The sequence below is a fragment of the Schistocerca cancellata genome, chromosome 2, assembly GCF_023864275.1.
Source record: "Schistocerca cancellata isolate TAMUIC-IGC-003103 chromosome 2, iqSchCanc2.1, whole genome shotgun sequence".
Classification (NCBI taxonomy): domain Eukaryota; kingdom Metazoa; phylum Arthropoda; class Insecta; order Orthoptera; family Acrididae; genus Schistocerca; species Schistocerca cancellata.
This window is the reverse complement of record NC_064627.1, coordinates 220,932,356-220,941,319: the sequence shown is the minus strand read 5'-3', so window position 1 is coordinate 220,941,319 and position 8,964 is coordinate 220,932,356.

Here is an 8,964-nt window from a genome sequence, read left to right as displayed (position 1 = left end):
ACCCCAGGAATGTGTCAATAAAGTTTCCCCTTCCTGGGACAATGAATTCATGGTGTTCTTATTTCAATTTCCAGGAGTGTATATCCAAAGACTCATGTAAAAGAAAGTACCTTAATCTACCTTCAAAATGTTAAGATATAAACAGACTCTCGCCTACATTTTAAACGCTAGTTTAAAAGAAACCTTCGTTATGTACGATGTAGTATATTTTTTGCCGTGTTATGTTTGGTAATGCAACCACTTGCGTATTGTATCGTAACTTACTGCTGGTAATTAGATAGGAAATAGAATTGCTCCGCCGCAGTTTACCAAGATCGCCCAGTTGCTGCACTCCAATTAGGGAGCTTCCCTTTGTTAAAATTTCCTGGGATAAGTCGTTTATCATTATGTTCTTTCAAAAGTTATCATAGTTATCAGCTAGTATAGCACAAAATTTTGTAACTTAGTCTTAAACAAGTCACGACGTAAAAGTGACAGCAATCGTAATAGTGAACGATGAACTGTTGAGAAGTCATGGATCCACCTGAAACCGAAACAAACTGTAACTAAGTACTTTCCAAGTGCGAAAAAAGAAATAGCAATGATCAGCAGTTTATCCTCCCTCCAATTAAATAGGTCTTAATAGAGAGCAAAATAATTTCTTGTAAATATAATGGAGTGGAACTTAATGGACTCACAATGGAGAGACAGAATAACTTCTTGTGATTGATGTAAGTATAAAATGCACTGGACTTTCAAGAGGAGCGTCAGAAAACAACCATAATTGTTCACCTTTACACAGATGCTACATACTTATGTATCTAGTTCCTAATCAGACAACAGATTATGTTCCTGATAGTCAACTGGCCCTCGGGTTGCTTCTTGTCACATTTGAAGTATGTCACTTTATACTTTAGGTCCAGTACTTGCCATGTAATGACTTCATTTTAATGAGATCCAGCATAATCTGGCTTTTGTTATCATTTAAAACACATTTCGCTAACTCCACATGAAGCTTTGCTTCTTGATACCACAAAAAGTCCAAGGCCAGGAGACAGTTTAATTTTAAATTCTTAATTACTAGAAATATGCATTTATTTGCTACATATCTTAAACCAATACTAATTGTTTCTGCTCCTTCACCAACTGAACTTTAGAGCCAATAGCTCCTAAAGCTTTACAACTCTGCACAGGAAACACTGGTATTTTATTTTTCCTAATGAGTACCTTGTGGAATGCTTCACTAATCACCTTCATAGATGCAGCTGTGGCTAGTATAATCACTGTCAGAATGCTGCATATTCTGCCTTGTATAGTTCCCCCCATACTAACTATTTAGGTTGTTTATCACCTTGTCTATTTTCAGTGCACAATTCTGGTAACATTTCTGTTCCATCGTTGTATTATACCATACTAATGTGTGGGTGAGTATCCTCATTGAGGTTTTGAGTTTACTGTTCAGTACTTGTGTTTGATGTTCTGTGTTATGGCCCCTTCTACAACTGCGACTAGCACCTAAGAGGGAGAAAGTGCAGGCACCCTAGTTTCTTTGAGGGGACGGGTTAGGTTGTGGCTCATCCATGATTGCCACAACTCCACTATTTACACTGTTACAGTATTCGTTTTCAAAAGTGTAAGACTATACCCTTTGCACAATGTGAGGTGAGGTCTGTCAGTGCAATATGCAGCGTAGCAAGCATGAAAATCACACCTGGGGAATACATGGTGGTAATACATCAAACAGCAATTAAGTGATTGTGTTTGTTCAATACTTTTTAGAAAAAAATGTGAGCTGACGTTACAACAGTTAAGCTACTAAGAATGGCAACACTTTAGGCACACTCACAGTGTGTTACTCCATGAGGAGCAAGTGACCTACGTAAAATTCCTTGATTATCTATTCCTTCACCATCTACATAGCAGGAATCTCATCCCTCCACCATACATGATACACACACACACACACACACACACACACACACATTCGCGCACAAATGATGGTGGGCTATAACTGCATGCAGTAGCAGAGCCTAGCGAGTGAAGGCATTGCTATCCACCTGTCAGTAGAAGAGCAGGCAGATCATTACACTGTGAGATGACTAGCATAAAGATCCATCTGCATATCATTTACAGGAGACTTATTATTTCAATGTTTTTTCTTTCTACATGAGACTGATTTCATTTCGCTGAGTAAAACTTTCAAACAGTGTCAGCATATCCAGAATGTTTGAATACATGCCACAGTTGACCATTCAGTTCTTCATCCATGGTGAATATTCAGATATATCGTTATTTCCAGGGTGCCCACTCTTTGCAAGTAATATGTATAATGGCTTGCAGGAAGCATCCTAGTCTTGATTCTTTTGTCCATATGTGACCGATTTCTGCAGCCCAGAAACTGTCTATCATTGCAAGTGGATGGTTCCTTTTGTATACCGTCGGCGACAGGTTAGAACAGGTCCAAAAACCAGTATTCATACTTACAAGAAGGGTGAGTGGAGAGGGAGGGTGGAGGAGGGGGCAACAAGTGAGGTAAGACTGGTTCTAAGTTGCTTAGTCTGTATCGACACGTCTTGGTGAGTACACATGTAACTGCCACCACTCTATCCTGGCGACATTTTTTTTTATTTCTTTGTGGTTGTTGTGTTATTACAATGATTTTTCTCCATTCCCAGTGTGAGTGTTGCATTATGATCTATTGTTTATGACTGTTGATTTGGCCACAAGAAATCCAATGTGTAATTATAGCAGTGAAGCATTTTCCATCAGTTGTGCTAGCATGTATTGGCCTTCCTACACTTCAGTGATGGTTTGCTGTCCTATCCCTTCTTATCATGTATACGTGTACAAGTTCTTCAGTATCTATTTCATTTTTAGATTGGTAGCAGGCAACTCTCAGAGTAGTGGCTTTAGGACAATTCCCTGCCAATTTAGAGTGGTATTGTGGACTTGGGCACACAGCAAGATTAACATGCACACAGGTGCGATCGGAAATGGGCAATAAAACCCTTCTTAAGCAGCCTCAGCTGAGCCCCTTACACAGAAGTGTTCACCTATGGTTCATTCGATCTGAGTTATGGAATAGGACGAAGTAATTCATCTCCTGGACTGGGGATTGACCAGCCATTTCTAAAAATGTGAACAGCTTCAGAATAGGCAATAGTCTCACAGAGTTCTGAAATGCATAATATGTCCATCCTGCTGCATCACCATTATTTGTTGAAAAGTATTCGTGCAACACTCATCAATTATCACCTCTTCCAATCCTCAAGTAGGGCGCTATCAACCTATAAGTACACACAGCTGTGTGCTTACAGGTAATACGCTCAGCAAACTCCTCTCTGTCCAGCACCAACATCTCATCAGCTGAGCACATTTCCCAGCAATTTAATTAATTAATTTAGTTTATGTTTAAATAAATAAACAATATATTGCTTAAATTGACAGCCCATTATGTCATAAGATCCATTCTTTCACGAGAGCGCTTTTCTAACATCCCTTCAATTTTATGCAATTTTGTTCATTTGAATTTCAGGCTGTAAAGCTGAAGGGTAATTGTCAGTTCGGTTTCCCTGCCAAAATTTAGAAAATTGTTCCAGCAGGATAGCACAAGTATAAATAAATGAACATACTACCTTACATTCTTCCACTCCAGCAGCTCAGAATAGACTGAGTCTTTTTCTTACCAGCAAAGAAGTGGGGAAGCGAGGGGAGGAGCACTGTCTTCTGCAAACTTATTAAATAAAGAATATGCAAATTAAATTTTATAAATAATCGGTATATCGTTTGAATGTAACTGACATTGATTTGGATTTTCTGTAATGAGATCCCACCTCACCAACAGCTGAGCACAGACTGAATGTTTCCCACCGATTTCCTGATGTAGGAGGCGAGTGCTACAGGAGGGGTGGGGAGGAGAGGTGGTGGGGAGGATGGGTGGGGAGGGTTGAAGGCTATGGGTTTCCTGGAGGGGAAAAGTGATTCAGAACTGAAATGAAGAAGGAGATGACAAAAAAAAGAGTGTCCCAGAATCAGCTTCTCTTTTCCCAAAGATGTGGGTGAAGTAGCGGAGGTGGTCAGGTGGACTGATTATCCCAGGGGGTCATAAATCAATTAATATAATAGCAGGTTAAGGGGAATGAGGGGGATAATTTGTCTCTGGCTGTGCGCATGCCCATGAATGTATGCAACCTGCACAAACAAAATGCACCAGAAAGAACTTTGTCCCAGTACTATCCACAATCAAAAGTACAGGTGCTACATTTTGGTAATGCTTTGAGGAAGTACAAACAAATATTAACCATTTAAAGCAGGTTATATCAAGATATACCAGGTACACTACAGGACATCAACACAGAAATGATCAAATTACACACTAACCAAGATAAACTAGAAGTGAACATGAAACCCTTAATAGCTAAAGTGGACAAATATCAGTGCATAGCGACAGAAAGTTCAGAGCACAGCTTAAAGTACGGGACAAGAAGGTAATATCAGAATTTATGAAATGGATAAACGAGAAAGCTCAGGAACTTACTGAAAGATAAGAGACAAACTACCTAAGGTATGACAGAAAGTAGGTCTGAAAGCAGTTGCTAGTGCTCTCGAAAACACTGAAATCTTCCGTAAGGAGTTAGGTAGCATAAAGAGTACTTTACAAAAAGAGACTCCTAAATGGCAGCAAGCGTTCACAATAAATTACAAAAGATACAAGAAAGAGTGAATAAACTTAGCAATGTGCACATAAAGTTTAAAGTCCACCGATAGATAGTGTCACCCAGTCTCCCACACCATGAATGAAGTGGGCAGCCAACATATTCATCAAATTATGCTCAACATGTAGCACCTACAATATCCCACATTCCTACCATGTTGACAGAAGAAACTGTAGTAAAAGAAACACACTTCAAGATTGTCAGGAATGATGAAAAAAGAACACACCCATTTCTTTTAATGCACAGTATACAAGGTGTACTTCATAAAACATAGACTGAAACACTAGCTAAGGATCCTTAGCCGATAGGTTAAATGAAGGGGCAGCTCGTTTCGAAGTAGAGGAGTGTTGCTATAGTTAAGATTCGTTTGATATAGTGGTAATAATCAGCGGTGTTGGTGAGAACTTTCAATCTCAGACTTTTTCCTGCAAATGTGGGAATACCTTGTGACCCCCTTCTAAATAGGGAGAGATGGCCAGTCATAATAAAATCTTTACAAATTTATGAAATTTTTCGGCAAGATAATGTAGATTTTGGACCTCCTCTCTGCTGCTGACTATTTACAATGCCACGCAACAGTATTTGTCTTATGTGATGTAGTCTGTGCAACGGGGTTCCCGATATGTCCACATGTCTCTAGCATTCAGAAAGTAATGGAGGGGTTGGTTTAACAATGATACAGGAATTTAGAACTGTTCTGCAGTGTAACTAGCTGTAGCATCGCGACATCAGTATCATAAGACGTTTTGTTGACGCAACACGTCGTCGAGTGCAGTACTCTGGAATTCGAGGACTTCGGTAAAATACACTCCTGGAAATTGAAATAAGAACACCGTGAATTCATTGTCCCAGGAAGGGGAAACTTTATTGACACATTTCTGGGGTCAGATACATCACATGATCACACTGACAGAACCACAGGCACATAGACACAGGCAACAGAGCATGCACAATGTCGGCACTAGTACAGTGTATATCCACCTTTCGCAGCAATGCAGGCTGCTATTCTCCCATGGAGACGATCGTAGAGATGCTGGATGTAGTCCTGTGGAACGGCTTGCCATGCCATTTCCACCTGGCGCCTCCATTGGACCAGCGTTCGTGCTGGACGTGCAGACCGCGTGAGACGACGCTTCATCCAATCCCAAACATGCTCAATGGGGGACAGATCCGGAGATCTTGCTGGCCAGGGTAGTTGACTTACACCTTATAGAGCACGTTGGGTGGCACGGGATACATGTGGACGTGCATTGTCCTGTTGGAACAGCAAGTTCCCTTGCCGGTCTAGGAATGGTAGAACGATGGGTTCGATGACGGTTTGGATGTACCGTGCACTATTCAGTGTCCCCTCGACGATCACCAGTGGTGTACGGCCAGTGTAGGAGATCGCTCCCCACACCATGATGCCGGGTGTTGTCCCTGTGTGCCTCGGTCGTATGCAGTCCTGATTGTGGCTCACCTGCACGGCGCCAAACACGCATACGACCATCATTGGCACCAAGGCAGAAGCGACTCTCATCGCTGAAGACGACACGTCTCCATTCGTCCCTCCATTCACGCCTGTCGCGACACCACTGGAGGCGGGCTGCATGATGTTGGGGCGTGAGCGGAAGACGGCCTAACGGTGTGCGGGACCGTAGCCCAGCTTCATGGAGACGGTTGCGAATGGTCCTCGCCGATACCCCAGGAGCAACAGTGTCCCTAATTTGCTGGGAAGTGGCGGTGCGGTCCCCTACGGCACTGCGTAGGATCCTACGGTCTTGGCGTGCATCCGTGCGTCGCTGCGGTCCGGTCCCAGGTCGACGGGCACGTGCACCTTCCGCCGACCACTGGCGACAACATCGATGTACTGTGAAGACCTCACGCCCCACGTGTTGAGCAATTCGGCGGTACGTCCACCTGGCCTCCCGCATGCCCACTATACGCCCTCGCTCAAAGTCCGTCAACTGCACATACGGTTCACGTCCACGCTGTCGCGGCATGCTACCAGTGTTAAAGACTGCGATGGAGCTCCGTATGCCACGGCAAACTGGCTGACACTGATGGCGGCGGTGCACAAATGCTGCGCAGCTAGCGCCATTCGACGGCCAACACCGCGGTTCCTGGTGTGTCTGCTGTGCCGTGCGTGTGATCATTGCTTGTACAGCCCTCTCGCAGTGTCCGGAGCAAGTATGGTGGGTCTGACACACCGGTGTCAATGTGTTCTTTTTTCCATTTCCAGGGGTGTATGTTGTAATTACGGAATACCTGCTAAAATTGTCAAAATTGATGAAAAATAAGTAAAACTGAGGAAAATACAACAAAAATGATTGTTTTTAGAGCTCCGACATTGGAAGTTTGCTCATCTGTCATCGATAACAGTACCATAGACCGAGTTCGTAGTTTTATTCAGATGGATGGTACGAAATAATGACGAGGGAGGGTATGAGAATTGTAGCTTGCTGTCGCGTGTAAAAATGACGTATTTTTTTACGACATGTGAATAGATAGCGTAAAAGCCGCTGTACTGTACTGATATTTGTGTATCTGAAATGTATGTAATACCCACTTGCATGACAATTTATTTAAAATACTTCCACAGACACTGTTTTTGAGTTCTCAGAGGCTAAGTTATGGGAGGCTGCTGTAAATAACCAGTGGCAGCGGGGGGTGATCAACGCAGGCGTATTAAATAATGACAACTCGCAGCTACGTCAGTGGCCACTGGTCATGGCTTCCGCCCCTATGGTGAGAGCTGCTGCCGAAGCTGCCTCCACCCAACGTGACGTGTATCTGGGAGCTGTTCTTCTTCAAGAGAGTTATCTTTGTCCATCCATGAAGAATGATCAAGTACGTCGCTGCTGTTCCAGGGGCCACATTTACTAGAAATATGTTAAATTTCTGCAGACGTGAAGTAGTATATCATTGTCAGTCCGTCATTAACCAAAGCAGAGCATCTCCAGCAGAGAGTACTCTTTGTGTACCATCAGTGACTGGTTAGAACAGTTCTGGAAAACCAGTATCCCTATCTAGGGAGGGGGGAGGAGAAGGAGGAATGAGGGGAGGTAAGATTGGCACTAAGCTGCTTAACCTCTAATCCACTCACCGAAGTGAAGACGCATGCGCTGTTCTAGTGGAAGGCTTTTTTTTCCCATAGCTGTATAATGTTATCTCCATGTTTCGTCTTTATGTAGGACCACAGCTGGGATATACTCATAGTGTAACACAGTCGTTACTATTGTGTTGTTTTAATAGTTGTTCGCATATATGTGGATTACATCTCTCTCCTCCTAAGACACACTGGTATTACTCTCAAGAAAATCACATCTATCCATCCCATATGTTCAATCAATATTGATTATCGTGTTGTTTGGTTCAAATGGTTCAGATGGCTCTGAGCACTGTGGGACTTAACATCTGAGGTCATCCGTCCCCTAGACTTAAAACTAATTAAACCCAACTAACGTAAGGACATCACACACATTCATGCCCGAGGCAGGATTCGAACCTGCTACCGTAGCAGCGGAGTTTTGCTATTTGGGGAGCAAAATAACTGATGATGGTCGATGTAGAGAGGATATCAAATGTAGACTGGCAATGGCAAGGAAAGCGTTTCTGAAGAAGAGAAATTTGTTAATATCGAGTATAGATTTAAGTGTCAGGAAGTCATTTGTGAAAGTATTTGTATGGAGTGTAGCCATGTATGGAAGTGAAACCTGGACGGTAAATAGTTTGGACAAGAAGAGAATAGAAGCTTTCGAAATGTGGTGCTACAGAAGAATGCTGAAGATTAGATGGGTAGATCACATAACTAATGAGGAAGTATTGAATAGGATTGGGGAGAAGAGAAGTTTGTGGCACAACTTGACCAGAAGAAGGGATCGGTTGATAGGACATGTTCTGAGGCATCAAGGGATCACCAATTTAGTATTGGAGGGCAGTGTGGAGGGTAAAAATCGTAGGGGGAGACCAAGAGATGAATACACTAAGCAGATTCAGAAGGATGTAGGTTGCAGTAGGTACTGGGAGATGAAGAAGCTTGCACAGGATAAAGTAGCATGGAGAGCTGCATCAAAACAGTCTCAGGACTGAAGACCACAACAACAACCGTAGCAGCAGCGCGGTTCCAGACTGAAGCGCCTAGAACCGCTCGGCCACAGCGGCCAGCTGTTGTTTGGTCCTACCACCATTACATTGCTGGTGAAGTTTCTTCTTACCATAGTAGTTAAAACTTACCAGTTGAAACTACGTTGCGTTAAGTGCTTATTTTATAGTATATCCAAAGCAAGAA